The sequence below is a fragment of the Moschus berezovskii genome, chromosome 24 (assembly GCF_049115385.1).
Source record: "Moschus berezovskii isolate FMDL1 chromosome 24, NW_MosBer_1.0, whole genome shotgun sequence".
NCBI classification, from domain to species: Eukaryota; Metazoa; Chordata; class Mammalia; order Artiodactyla; family Moschidae; genus Moschus; species Moschus berezovskii.
In genome coordinates this window covers 44,214,301-44,229,794 of record NC_142483.1, presented here as the reverse complement: position 1 = coordinate 44,229,794, position 15,494 = coordinate 44,214,301, and the positions used below count along the sequence as shown (strand labels likewise).

At 42.0% G+C, this 15,494-nt stretch overlaps 1 protein-coding gene across 20 annotated transcripts in view; it reads right to left on the bottom strand.

Moving 5' to 3' along the window:
• SETD5 (SET domain containing 5) overlaps positions 1-8,202 on the bottom strand; it is an 80,105-nt gene extending 71,903 nt beyond the window's left edge. For 10 of the 20 annotated variants that reach the window (XM_055414385.2, XM_055414388.2, XM_055414387.2 and 7 more), the window contains exon 1: positions 7,876-8,201. The gene's annotated coding sequence lies outside the window, so the exon portion shown is untranslated. Of the gene's footprint in view, positions 1-7,875 lie in introns of all 20 variants that reach the window. The other 10 variants (XR_008684242.2, XM_055414383.2, XM_088831682.1 and 7 more) reach the window with 2 other exon arrangements.
• Between the last annotated feature and the right edge of the window lie 7,292 nt (positions 8,203-15,494).

Below are 15,494 nucleotides of genomic sequence, written 5' to 3'. Positions count from 1 at the left end.
TTCAACACAGGGCAAAGATCATAACAGGATAGAAATTAAAAAATCCCACAAAGACAGGGGGACAAAAAAAAGAAAACAACCTTAAACAAAATGACAAACATTGGGTACAAATATAAAACAAGGAGATCCATATGGACATACACCAAAATTAACAAGTCAACATTATTAAACATGCTAACACTATACTGGAACATTCTACCTAGATCATAATTTCTAAGAATTATGAAATAATCCTCTTACTATATTCAGCAGTGCACATGCCTTATTAGATTACTAGGTTTTATTTGAGTCTTCACATTTCAGGACTAGGGATGAGAAAATTTCACCATCAGAAAACAATAAAATTTCTTATTGGGGGTATGGTACGGAAGAAACAAGGCTTGAAGAACATAAATTAGCAGCTTGAAGAAAGAGCTCCGAAGGATGAAAAAAATCTATATTCAAACAATTCCACTTCCACTAAGGTAAAGGGGTAAAGATTAATCAAGGTTTGATTTTTTTAACCTTATTTTTATCATAAATCTGAGTTATACAAGTTAGTAATTCCCAATTCAAATTGCAAATATTATCTACAGAAGAAATTATTTTCTTTCTTCAAGCTAATATGGTGGCATCTGGTGCTAATAGTGACTGTGTTACCAACCAATGGAAAACGAGTATGCTTAAAAACATTTTTTTTCCCCTGGAAGGCTAAGAATTGAAATGGTTTATCAAGAAGGAGAATAAAAAATATTTCAGTTATAAAATCTCTTTTGCTATGGACTTTTGAGAATTGTTTGAGAATAGGACAAATAAGCTTTGTATTTAAGTACATAAAAAACAAGCCCACAATCTAATCATAATAAAAATCATATTTGCCAACCCAATTTTTCGCCTTTGTCCTATTTTATTTTTTTTGTTTGGGAGAGGCATTGTGGGATAATAGCAGGAAATAAGGTGGAGCAGCTGCACAGACAAGATGAGGTACAGTGCTGCGTTTTACCTCCATTCTAGCCTACTGCTGGCTACGTCTTAGCGCAAATGAGATGAGCTTTTTGGGGAGCCAAATAGTTATCAAAACCTGTGGGATCAAATCATGCCCCCTCCCCACTTTTGCCAGGAACTTTTTAGGAACCTTGGCAAGATTCAGGTAATAGTACTAGGAGCCAGGACGACGAGACTTCTAATTACTTGAAGAGTGGTGGGCACATGCCTGTGTGTGTGTACACGCACATGTATATGCACAAAGGATGTCTACCCTGGTGCTGGCAACGTCAGTCTCAGGACATGTAGAGAAAACTGTCTGAAATGCAGGCCAGGGTTTGAACTAAACGGCTTCTATTTTAGTCACACAAATCTACAAAAATAATCAATGTGAATGAACTTTAAAGAGAAAAAATGACTGCCCTAAATTTCTATAATAATATAAAATACAGCCCACTAAATCTCATGTTAATGTTGTTACTATTTCATGAAAAATAAGTCTAATGGCAATAATTAGTCACTCAAATTTCCTTTTTCAGGTCAAAATATATCATTACTGCCGAGACCACTGTGCATAAAAATATAATGTTAAGTGGGTAACAGATTTATATTTCTTTTACTAAAGGAGAAGACAAAAAACTTGGGTCAGGCTTGCTTACTATTACAATGTGCATTAAAGGCATTTTTTATTATTCTATTGAGTTAAAACACCTCTTCTTTGCTAACAGCCACAAGCTCTGAATCCGTAAGGAAAAAAAATTAACACTCCAGTTTCCTTTGTTATCGCCTGCAGTCTGGATATAAGGGAAAACTCTAAGGCTGGTTTAATAACATTGCAATGCAGGTGGTATCTCAATTCAAGCAACAGATGTACTCTAAGAAAACTGAGTTCAAATCAATTATATCTAAAAATCAAATTCTCAGAAAATATATTAAGCATTTAAAAGAATCTCAGCATACATTTTTTAAAATGTAGGAATCCTTTTGCAATCAAAATAATTGCTTTCTAACTTGTCTGCAAGTGCAATTCAATATTTTGGTTTTTTAAAAACAACTGACACAAAAAACCCAACCAAACAAAAAGAACAGGCACACATGCACTGTTCAACATTTTAAAAGTAACTATAAATACTGTTCAGGACATTGATCCTTTTAACGTTTTAATGCAAACTTACACAAACTTTGATGTATTTCATTATGATTTTGCATTAAAGGAATAATGTCAGATCTCTTCCAACTCCGTGATTCATATTAATTCTAATAAGCTAGATGCAACCACCCTACTTGCAGCTGGGAGCTGAGCACTTACGTATCAAACAAGGTTGTGCCTAACCTAAAAGGGAGGTGGGGTAATCTCCAGGGAATATCAGGTTGTCCAGGAAGTAGAGATGAGACTGAAATAATAAGCAGCCTTTCTTTAGTTAACATTTTACATGATGGCAACCCAACACTTGAATGCTGAAGGGTGCTCTTCATAATACTGATATAAAATTGTAGCTAACACTATGTAACTATTTTACAAAGGGTAACAAATCATTCTACTATTCTGATCTAATCCAACAATCAAATATGGACAATGTATATACTGAAATATAAAGGTTTTATTCAGATACAATATTCTTTCTATTTTTAAATGCGAATTCAACAGTCAGATGCTCTAGAACTGGTCTACTGGGGAGGTGATTTGTATTTAGGGGGTGGAGCACGGGGATTTATTTTTTTAATCTATACAAAGCTTTAACATTTCATTTTTCCTTGGAGGAGGGGATGGGTTCCTACCAGATACTCAGGGATATACTAAATTTGGGGTTACCATTATATGGTTGGCACAAATTCAACGCTTGCGTAGGAACTATAAATGTTTTCTTTAACTGTATGCCAAACTGAATAATCTCCCAGGGAAAAGAACCTCCTCCTCTTCCTCCTGCCTTTCCTACCTCCTGCCCCTCCCCCACCAACACTGCCTCCCTGCTGTGCAAAGAGCCCTTTGTCCTGCCCTGCACTTATCTAGCTGTTTGGCCATATTGACAGGCCAACTACAGGCATAATAAGCGAGTCAGTTTGCCATAAGCAGCTGGCAATTTGAAACAAAAATCTTCCTTTTCTACTGAGACCAAGTCCTGCTGCAGGCATCTCTGGCTCCTCCCATCCTTCCATCTATCTTTCAAACAGCACAGCAAGGAATTCTGCATTTTCCCTCAACTAGGTAGCACATCAGAAACTTGACTCCCCAGACAGAAACATTCTGAGTAAAGTCCCACATCTACTGCTTTTTCTGTGATTCATAACACAGGCCAAGGAGTATCCTCAGCTCTAGGTGTATATACATGACTAACACGGCTAAGGAAATGATTATTACTTCAATCTGCCATCAATACTCTTGAGAATGTTCATACTTCAAGGGAAGACAGAGGAGCACAGATATTGGTCAGATCCAATGCAGTCATATATATCAGATAAAAACATCCATAATCTTAGTGTTTTAAAAATACTAAGACATTATTCCAATAAGCAGAAAATTCCTTATCCCTGTCTTTATGTCAAAGATACTTAAAGTGACCCTTACATCTCTCCCTGAGGTATTCAGCAAACAAAATCAATATGATGGAAAAACTGAGTGAGGCAGGATGGGATTACAAATTCCTTGCCTGGTGAGAGGATATAAAGTAGATAGAGATTCTGCTTCATTGTTCCTTTTCTCTCTCATACTTCTTTTCCTAAGTGTTAGGAGTTTAATAGAATAAGAATTCTCTAAAGCAATGCTTTCCAACACACTGCCCCCCTCACCATGTTATGGGGTATCTACTCAATTCAACATGAATATACAACAGAACATTTTTCATAAGACTAACTGATTAAACAAAATATGTACTGAGAAATTAAAGAAATGATATTCTATCAATATTCTCTCATGAACTACCCTGAATCTTCACCAGAAGAGAAGTCACTGCATCAAGAAAAAGGTTAAAAATGCCATTTCATCACATACTTTGGAATTTTTGGCAGCAAGGAATGGTGTCAATCGCTATTTATCATAGGTATATTATACCTTGAGGAGTGACTGAAAGAATTTTTTTCTTTTTACAAATAACCACCAGTTGTATTACTAAATATATATTATCTCACAATTTTGCAGAGTCGAAGTTTCATTTGTCCTAAATAACAAAAAATAGGAAAACTTTATTTTATTCATGATCCACTTTTTCACTGGTAAGATGTATCCAACGATCACTGACTGCCATTAGCTTTTGCCCAATATTTCATAAACTACTTGAATATGAAGAGGATAAACTAAAAGTGGTTGTCTGCACATCTGCATTTCGAACAGTATTATTTCCTTGTCCAAAGGGAAAAAATGAAGTGGCTATCCTCCTCCAGAAAGGCCAAACTAAGTCCAAAAAGTATGTATATTTCTGGACACAAAACACCATCAGAAGACAGTAAAAATTTCAAACAAGCTGGTTAAATAAATTCTATGAAAAGGCCCTCTATGCTCTTAAGGAAATGATCTTACATTAAGATCTCAAAGGGATTCCAAACAGGAAATACAAGTTAAAAGTTATTTTATAAGGTAGCTTTCATATTATATAATAACTTAAGGACATTTGTATCTATGTTAAACAGCCAGTGTGAGTGACACCATACTTATCTGATATGGCATCTTTTATATGTGATAGTAATAAGAATCAGAACCCCCTAAAATGTTATCCATTAAAGGTTCTGTTTCATTAGTCCCCTTGCAACACTGAAAGACAGTGCAAGCAACACTTGTGAATGACAAAACTCATTTCCATTCCTTCTGGTTCCCGCCACAAACGCCAGAGTCATACTACACATTATAGATGACTGGGTTCATTTACACAAAACTGAACATACTAAAATTCTGAAGGAAAAAAAAATATACAGGATGCATGACTCTCAGGGGGAGACAATAACGGGCATCTGTTCAAGTATTAGATGTAACTGATGGTATATCGGGCTGGTGATTCTCCTTCAGGTACTTCCATACTCAACAAACTGTTCTGCTTAATCAGAGATCTTCCTAAACTGTTGGAACCGTGGAAGAAGAAGGACTACATAAGGGGCCTAGAGGCTATCATCTCAAGTACCCTGTATACTAGATTTATTCAATTTCTGAGTATTCCTTCTAGTCTGTCATATTTCAAATGGATCACTGTCAAACATATACATCCTTGTAATCTTAGACAACTATACTCAACACATAATTAATCAATATCACAGGTCAAATTCTAAAGAAATAATCTAATTTGGAGAAATCTATTACTTACTAACACAGAAAATAAGAAAATACTTGATATTTATATATAGAAATCATTCTGCAAAAGGCAGTTGTTTTTAGAGTTTAAGACTCCAAATACAGTAAAATGTTTAGCAAAACATCTGTTCAATAAGGTAAATATAGTCTAACAACTGGAAGGAAGAAGACGTACAAATAAAGTATTAAAATTGATTTAATGATTAAAAAGATGGAGGAAAACATGCCAGCTGCAGAAAAATCAACTGATATTCTCCCCATTCTGGTTCTCAGGAAGATCCTTAAATTCTTATTACCTTGGTTTTAAAAGGATTGAAAAATTAAAACTCAAATGGAACTTCTGGTCCTATTCAAGCAAAATCCTCAGATTAAAACCAAAAATCTGCCACAAAAACCAAACATAAAAGTCTTTAACTACGATCCAGTTTCCAAATGCTGATATCCATAAATGGGTAGAAGGTTATGAATTGCTAATTCTCATATCTCCACCAATAAAATGCAAACCAGCTCAGCAGTGAAAATTCCCAGGAAAGCAAGGTTTCCGTCTTAGCCCTGAAGCAGCCATTGCCTAAGTGCAGCTCCCTGCAGCCAACAGCATTAATGGACGCTGCACTGCTGTCCTTCCCTGGAGACAGCAGCCAGCACTACTCAAGCTTCTCACGTAGCAACCAGAGCTCCAGAGCCAGCAGCTGCTGCTGCCTTGTATACTCACCCCTGTGATCCAACCCAAAGGAACAACCTTCTTTTACCCCACCCCCACTCCTTACACATTCTTTTTTTTTTTTTGGGACCAGTGCTCCATGCCAGAAGGGCTGGAATTATGCCTTTAGAAAGAAACAATCCTAAGGTCACCCTTTTAGTTTTAACTGTGGCTTTTTATTAGAAAATCAACATTTACCAAATTCCAAATATACACTTAATAAGGCACCAATTTAGGAGTGAAGATTAACCTTTAGTCTTTAAAAGGCTAATTTGCTAAACATTCTCTTTACAGTCAAATTTAAATTTGCAGTTAAAGACAGAAGCTTGTGTTGTGTCCTACCAAAGGACATAATCATTTTTCTACATAGTGACATCCTGAGTAAACCTTAAAGATTCTAATTCCATAACGAGCCAGAATTTTTGGCTATAGAAGAAAACTAATGATCCTCCTGAAAAAACCTGTAGAAATCTAATAAAAAAATTTCCTGTGCTCCAACAGGCCCAGAAACCTCTGAAAAGGTGAGGTTTACTAGCTCAGATTCCACACCTCAAATTACCACTTATAATTTTCCTCTCAGAGTGACCTACAAACATTGATATAAAACTAATTAAGAAAATTTCCCAAATAGGGGGTACACATTCTCTTGAAAAGCTCAGAACACGCAACTCAGCTGGATCCACCCTAATCACAGTACTGCTACGTAATATGTAACATCTGCCCAACAAAAATGTTAATATGACCTTGGTCATAAATATGCCATTTAAATGCAACTCGTTTCATCAAGTGATAAAGGAAATTTGCAGAGGACCTGGGGATTCTTTTAGTACTATGAGAACGGGGAAAACTGGAAAAATAAACTAAGTATAGACAAAGCCCAATGCAACCCAGAGGTTTGGGCAAGAAATGAGTTAGTGGTGAACACACTGCACAAGTAACATGAGAAAGCAGAAAATGCAGGTCATACACGCACCCCTGACCCAGACCAGCAGAGCTGGCTGCAGCATCAGTATCCAAAGGAAAGACCAGTTATTCCCAAGAAGTGAGACGTGCAAAGGAGCTCTGTAGAATAAATTAGCATACAAGGGGCTTCCCCAACAGAAACTTTCCCTCTCACGCGATTCACCTACTTAAAAACCAGGGCTTTTTCTCACCACCATTCACTTCGCATCCCTGGCTTCCACGCAGAGGAAAAGAGAATTCATAATGGCTACATTTTTCTGCCTTTAAAGACGTTCGCAAATGATCGCTCTCCACGCCCAAGGCAGGGAAAACGACACAATCTGGCTCAACTCCAAGTTAGAACCCTACAAATTCAGTGAGGCCATCTCAGATATACTGGGGCTTACGCCACTGAGAGCCCAAGAATGTGAGGTGGGGGTGGCGAAGGTAATGTTCTTAGTGTGGGAAACGAAGCAATCATCTGCGACGGGGACCCCAGGACGAGAGGGAAGGCGTCCAGGAACATTCGGGGGTGGGGTGGGGAGATCGAAGCCCCCCCAGAGGGATCAGACTTGTCACAAGGCCTCGGGAACGGGGGTGGGGGTTTGGGGAGGGGGAAAAAGTGTGCCTGTGTATTTTGAGGAGAGCAGCGAGAGGCCTATCGTCAAGTAAAAGGTAAACGTGGAGTAGGCAGTTCCCAGGAAAAGGGGTGAAGAGGCGTGGGGGGAGGGGAAGCGTCCTGACCCAGGAAAGACGTGAAAAGGGTAGTGGGGTCGACGAGATTACGGATGGAGCCTCTCCGCCTGGGAAAGGGGTGCAACGGTGTGTGGGGGGCGGCGAGGGGGATGAGAAGGGGCAGCATCCTCCTACTGAGAGCCTGGGGAGGGCCAGGCCCACGTCCCGAGAGCAAGCGCGGGGAGACGGAGGAGGTGACCCTTCCCTCCCCCGGGGCCCGGTAGTGAGGGTAGGTCTCTCTTTTCTGTTGGACCCTTACCTTGTCCCAGGCCTGGGCCCGGGCTGCGGCGCACGGCACTCCCGGGAGGTAGCAGGACTCGAGTTAGGCCCAACGCGGCGCCACGGCGTTTCCTGGCCGGGAATGGCCCGTGCCCGTGAGGTGGGGGTGGGGGGCAGAAAGGCGGAGCGAGCCAAAGGCGGGGAGGGGGAAGGGCCAGGGAAGGAGGGGGGGCCGGCACTACAGTGTTGGCGGACTGGCGGGACTGGGGCTGCGTGAGTCTCTGAGCGCAGGCGGGCGGCGGCCGCCCCTCCCCCGGCGGCGGCGGCGGCGGCGGTAGCAGCTCACTCAGCCCGCTGCCCGAGCGGAAACGCCACTGACCGCACGGGGATTCCCAGCGCCGGCGCCAGGGGCACCCGGGACACGCCCCCTCCCGCCGCGCCATTGGCCCCTCCGCCCACCGCCCCGCACCCATTGGCCAACTCGCTGCCAATCAGCGGAAGCCGCCGGGGCCACCTAGAGAAGAGGCTGTGCTCTGGGGCTCCGGCTCCTCAGAGAGCCTCGGCTAGGTAGGGGAGCGGAACTCTGGTGGGAGGGGGGTCCGGCGGATTGGTGGGGGGATGGGTGGCTGAGGTCGTCTGGCCGGTAGCTGGGGGTCGCCTTCCCCGCCGGGAAGACGGGAGCGTAGCGTTTATTACGCTGAAAGGGAAAGAGGTGGTCAGAGGCAGGCGGGAGTGCGGCCCGCCTTGCGGCAACCGAAGGGGGAGGGAGAAGGGAGCGGAAAAGGCTCGAATCCGGACGGAGCCATTGCTCCTGCGGAGGGAGGAGCGCTTCCGGCTCTTATCTTGTCACTGATTGGTTGCTGCTCCTCCCGCCGTGTGTGAAAACACAAATGGCGTGTTTTGGTTGGAGTAAAGCGCCTGTCAGTTACAGCCCTGGGAGTGCGCAGCCGCCTAGGGACTCTCGCATTGCCCCCTGGGTGGGTGCTTAGGTAGGGTGGAGAGAGACTTGGACGGGCAGGCGCGGTCGGCCTCCCACAGGGAGGTAGGAGTCGGGGGTGGTGGGGAGGGTCAGTGAAAGTGGCTTAGCGCGGGCGTCCTGCCACCCTCCCCTTCCTTCGGGGGAGTTGGTTTACCCGCCGCCTGTTTGGCTTCGGCATCTGATTGGCTGCTGAAGCCCAGGGAACGGCCCCTTGTTATTGGCTCGGGTCCCAAATGAGCGAAACCACTGCGCGGGTCGGCGGGGAGGCGGTCGTTGGTACGGTCCTCCCCGAGGCCGAGCGCCGCAGTGTCTGGCCGCGCGCCCCTGCGCAACGTGGCAGGAAGCGCGCGCTGGAGGTGGGGGCGGGCTGCCGGGCCGAGGATTCTGGGTGGTGGCGGTTGCGGCTCCGCCCTGGGCGCCCGCTGCCTGAAGGACAAGACTAGCCCGACCTGCTCCTGGACCCGTGGGGCTGGAGGGAGGAGTGGGGGTCGGTGCCGCTCGTCTGTGGGTGGGAGGTGCATGTTCTCCAAAAATCGGCGCGAGCTGCAATCCTGAGGTGGCTGCAGTGGAGGAGGCGGAGAGAAGGCCGCACCCTTCTCAGCAGGGGGAGGGGAGTGCTGCAATACCTTTATGGGAGTTCTCTGCTGCCTTCTGTCTCCTAAGGACCGCCCTGGGCCTAGAAGAATCCCTCCCTCCCCCGCGATCTCGTCATCGCCTCCAAGTCGAGTCTCTCCTCGATTATGGGCGGGATTCTTTTGCCCAGGCTTAACCTTATTCCTGGGCGTTGTCCTGCCAGGGATCGAGCAGGTATAGGATTTAGAGGACGAACCCAATTTATCTTCCCACAGACTTGAGTTTGTGTCACAAAATAATTATAATAGGGGTGGTGGAGTGAAATGAAGTCCAGGCAACACCTGGGACTGATTTTATGCAGCTAGACTGCGTGTTACTACTTCTTAACATCCTTTTGTTGCATTTTTTCCAGGAGATTGAGAGATAGGTTAAAAGCTTGATCTCCTGAGTTTTATACCCTCCCCATTTAAGACAGCTGAGAAACAGGTTAAAGGCATGATCTCTTGAGACTGTTGCTACACCGCCAAAACAGAGCATCTTAGATTAGATCTTAAAAATTTAATTCCCCACCCTTGCATTCTCCGAGTCAGGCCTTTTGGCAACTCTCACTCATACTTTCAGCCCATTTTCTGTTTGTTACACTTGCTCATCCTGTCCCCGTCATACCATTGGCTTTCTCCTCTGTTTTTGGTATCCCGGTGAGTCATGAAACCAGAGAGGTTTCACCACCAGTTAAGGCTACCCAGCTCGAGCATAGGCTTCACTCTTGCCCAGCAATGCGTTTATTCCTCTTTTATGGATATTCTTGAATCTTTACCTTGATTTTCATTTAATTTTTTAACCTCAGAATAGTTAAGACAATTTAAACAAGCAGTGACAACCACCTGAGAAGTGGCTACGATTCAACCTGCTATGGGACCATGAGAAAGGGGATTCTGGCTTAAAGCATAGACCGCAGAAGGCAAGATCATAGGGGAGATGATATTCGACGTTTAACAGTCTTTATTGGAAGGGTAAGGACTATCAAGGGTAGCATTCCAGGAGGAACCACCCTACAAAGCGGTCTGATAATGTTCACTCTTGCCCAGCAATGCGTTTATTCCTCTTTTATGGATATTCTTGAATCTTTACCTTGATTTTCATTTATTTTTTAACCTCAGCTGGGATTCTACCCTCTTCATAGTCCAGATGATCTTTACTGCTTTGCTGAGAATTGGACGTGAGGTTCAGCAACACCTGTTTTATATCCTTAGAATACCTTTCATCCATTTTCATTGATATGTTCATCAGTTAGTAACCGAGCTCAGTTGCTGTAAGGCTGGTATTCTCTGAACTAGTATCTCTTGTCTCTGGTATCTGCTGATATAACTTTCATGTGTCCAGGACAGCTGTTCTCAAAGATACAGCATGGAAGTAACTGATCCAACTCCTTTACTGGCTGGTAACTACTGACAGGATGAGTTCCATCATCACAAATGTGATGTACAAGGTCCCTCAGTGGACTAACCTCATCTTAACAGCCTTTTTGTTTGTGACAGTTTTCCACATACACACCCAAACAACATTATCAGACCGTTTTGTAGGGTGGTTCCTCCTGGAATGCTACCCTTGATAGTCCTTACCCTTCCAATAAAGACTGTTAAAAGTCGAATATCATCTCCCCTATGATCTTGCCTTCTGTGGTCTACGCTTTAAGCCAAAATCCCCTTTCTCATGGTCCCATAGCAGGTTGAATCGTAGCCACTTCTCACGTGGTTGTCACTGCTTGTTTAAATTGTCTTAACTATTCTGAGCTTCTTGTTGAGTGTTGTACCTAAGTTCCTAGTATATTCCTTGATGGCTAACCAACCTTAAATAAAACGGAGTGAGTGACTTGTAGATGTCTTTATAAGGTTTGATAGATTGTCCTCTGTTAACACTTGTGTGCTTGCTAATGTTCTAGATTAGCACTATCCAGTAGAAGATTCTGCAGTGATGGAAATGTTCTATAGTGTGCTATCTGATATGATGGCCACTAACCATACATTATTCTTGAGCCCTGGACATGTGGAAGTTGTGACTAAGGAACTGAATTTTAAATTTTATATAATTTAAATTACTGCTGTGGACAGTGAGGCTCTAGCTACAGATTTGTGGATTGCAGAATACTTAATGTCGTTCACTCACTCACTCAGACTCTTTGTGGCCCCATGGACTGCACCACACCAGGCTCCCCTGTCCTTCAGCATCTCTGGGAGCTTGCTCAAACTCTTGTCCATTGAGTCGGTGATGCCATCCAACCATCTTGTCCTCTGTCATCCCCTTCTCCTGCCTTCAATCTTTATATGGACATTGATAATTTTTTCTTCGTACAGAGCAGTAAGAAACCTCGCACATTTAGGTTCCCCCCACCCCCCACCCCCAACTCCTGCCAGATTGGTTGGTTGGTTGGCAGGTTTTAATACTGGGTTGACCAAAAAGTTCATCTGGGCTTTCCGTATGATATGGAAAAACCCAAATGAACTTTTTGGCCAACCCCAATACCTGTTTGTATTCTTCTCGTGCTCAGTTGCTCAGTCATGTCTGACTCTTTGCAACCCGGTAGACTGTAGCCCACCAGGCTTCGCTGTCCATGGGATTTTTCAGGCAAGGATACTGGAGCAGGTTGCCATTTCCTGACAGCTAAATCCAGAAAACCATTTCTAAAGATAAACCTGCCTTGAGCAATGTTGAGAAAGCAAGTGTTGATACGTTTTGAGTTTCAAAAAATAATACCTAATGAATTTTAGGAAATTGGTATTTCATTAAACCATAATGATGACAGAAGTTTCGTGAGGAATAGGACTTTAAAAGGCAAGTTTTTTAACTTAAATTTTTTCCTTAAAATGTGATAAGTGCACATAATTGGCTTGCTATTTAATGCAGACTCCCAGTCTCACACCCAGAGATTCTGAATTCAGTTAAGATTGGTGGGGGGCATTAGAATTCTGTGTCTTTTATATCCTTCCCATGTTGGTAGGCTGGAAATCACTATAAATACAGTCCTGTGGGACTGCAGTATGCCTGTCTTTAATAGTTTCAGAAGCTTATAGGTCAGATTGTTTTGTTTTTATTTTAGAAGGAATGTTAAACTATTCCAAGTAAATTTTTTTTTTTTTTGAGAAGTTTCCTTTTTTGTCTTTTTTCCCACTACATGCATTCCTCAAGTATATGGATTTGTTTTTGATTCCCCAGTGCCTGAACCTAGAGCTGAGTACTCAATAAATGTTGATTTTATTGACTTATATGTGACATTGATTTTCAGTTAAGAGTTTTAAGTCCACAGAAACAATGCTCCTTTTACGGAGAAACTTCAGGATTATACTTAACCCAAATTACCTAATATTCTGTTCATAAAGGAAACTGATGCCTCATGGTCTCTGAATACATTTGTTGGCCATTTAGCTCTTCCTAGGGTTTCCTGTACAAACCCTTGCACTTAGCCTCTTCCTGTGCTTGACTTCCTTAGACTTTTATTACAATTTTTTAAACAAACCCACTACTTAGCTCCTTTTGAAGTAGAGCCACAGTATTTCTTATACTCCTAGAACAAAAATTGAGTAGAATGAAAACATACTTGCATGAGAGAATTGAAGGTTTTGTAAATGCTCTTAACTTTTAAAAAGATTTATAAAATTTGAACATAAATGTTTCTGTCACTTTTTGTGCACAGAAGAGGTATGGTTGCAACTGTTAATCCAAAATGTGATAGGGATCAGCATCAGGAGGGTAAGACTAGTTTGTTTTAGGCAGAATGTGAGATTTTAATTCAAATATTGGGAGCACAGAGTCTTAACACTGGACCACCAGCGAAGTTCATAGGCCAACCTTAATTATAGAACACATCGTTAGGTCATGTACCCAGAAGTCTGGTACTTTAGATTGCAGACTGAGAATTGTTGATTTAGTTACCGGATAGTGTACTACCTTATATTGGAGGACGTATTACTCCAGAAGACTTCTTCTTATTCATAACCCCCATGGAGTCTTGATGGAATGGGTGAGAAACTGGAGTATTAGAGAACTGTTAATGCATGGAATAAAATATTCAGATTTATTTTATGTAGGCCAGAGTTGAACTTACTGACTTATACATGATATCATGGGTTATACCTTACTGGTGACTAGAGAGACTTTCTGCCTCTCTGATTATATCTGAAAATCCTGGTTACGTTTAATAATACTTTCCAGCTTTCTTCTTGGACCTTTGGTTTGTAGTAGTACTTGATTACCCTTTGTTTTTTAGTTTTTTGGGTTTTTGAAAAAGTTGTTTATACCGGGCTCTTCCTGCTGACAACAATAACACATTTTCAGATACATTTATAGAACTAGTTATTTTACCAGCTAACTAAGCATGTCTAGTGAATGGATTCTGGTCAGTTCAGTCAACACTCTTTACAGACTTGGTTTCTTTTTACTGACCTTTGGTCAAAATCTCATCCCAGATGTTTTACTATAATAAGCAGTGAGTTCCAGCTGTGTACTGGATAGTATGCCGAATTCTGCCAGTGTATTAGTGTGGTTCTGATACATAAAACCTCATCGAACTGAGTAGGAAACTAAAGCTGTGAGATTGAACAACTTTCCTATACACATAGCAATGTATTAAGGGCCAGGGATCCAAACTCTGGTCTGATTTGCTTAGCTGTTATTACCAATTTAGGGTACTGTCTTTTCTGATGGAAACAGTCTTTTAGAAAATTTAATCTAGGTGCACATACAGGATAGGCTGTAGGGTTGACAAGGCAGAGAGACCACTTCGGTTCTTTTATAGTAGTCCAAACAGGAAATGATGATGTCTTATATACAGTGCTAGCAGTCAAGATGGAAAGACAAAAACTTGGACTAGCTAAATGTCAGTCACTGAAAAGAATAGTCCCAACACATTGCTTTCTCAAGGAAGCCTCCCATGATGCCTTAACTCCAGTATATTGGGTTCCTCAACTGAATACTGTCATAGCATTTCTCACAATTATGATTATTAGTTGGGGTGTTTTCCCCATACTTCTTTAGCTTGCTCCTTCAGGGCATGACTTTGCTTGTTTATGGCTGTATCCCTGTTGCCTAAGTATATGGAGGTCTTCAGGGTCAAAACTGTTTTCGTAATACAGTTAAGTCCCTTACATATGAACCTTCAAGTTGCAAACTTTCTCTCCAGTCATGTAAGTTAATTCACATGTCTCGTTTACATTGTCACGATGTAGGGGTTTTCTTTGAGGAGGCACTGTTACTTTTTGAGACACAGGATCCAAACGTAGAACAGTACAGAGAGGTTGCAGCAACTGTTAATGCAATCCAATGCTATTGTGTCATCTCTGATGAGAAAAAAGAGCTACTACTCAGACATCACTGGATCAGGTATTCAAGAGGGTAGATAGAATTGAATCCAGCAAGGAAACAGAACTTGTGCCATCCAGGTCAGGTATGAGAGAAATTGCAGCTTGCTTTCCATCTCCTGTTGCTGATAACCTTCAGCGCTACTATCTCCCACCTCCTCTTCCCCCTCCAGTCAGTAACTCTTGTCTGTTCCCTCGATGCCATCCCTTTATGCCAGCTGTTGTACTATATTATTGTACTTTTCAGGGTACTGAATTATGAGATTAAAAATGTTTATTAATGTTTCTGTGAAAAGTATTATAAACCTGTTACAGTATAGTACGATACAGTCAGTTGTGTTAGTTAGGTACCTAGGCTAACTTTGTTATACTTATGAACAAATTAAGACTCACCAATGTGCTCTCGGAACAAAACTCATTTGTATGTATCGGACATACTACACTAAAATGAAACTTAACCTTTTCAACTCATTAACCTTTTTAACTTATTCTCACAAGTGCAGAGAGGCTACATGGTAGGTGATGATGTCATCACTGATGTTAACTGAATGGTGCTGTATATTCTTCGGTTTTCCATAATTTCCTCAGGTGGTAGGTTAAGTATGAGTGTCTGCATCTATAGGAGTTAACTCACTCTAGGTTATACCTTCAAAATCCCAGCAAACCTCAGTATTATGCAGTTGTTATAAAATCCTGTAGTCTTTGTGCCTAAGCATGAACATTCTGTTGTGTTGTTGTGAAATAAGGTTTTAA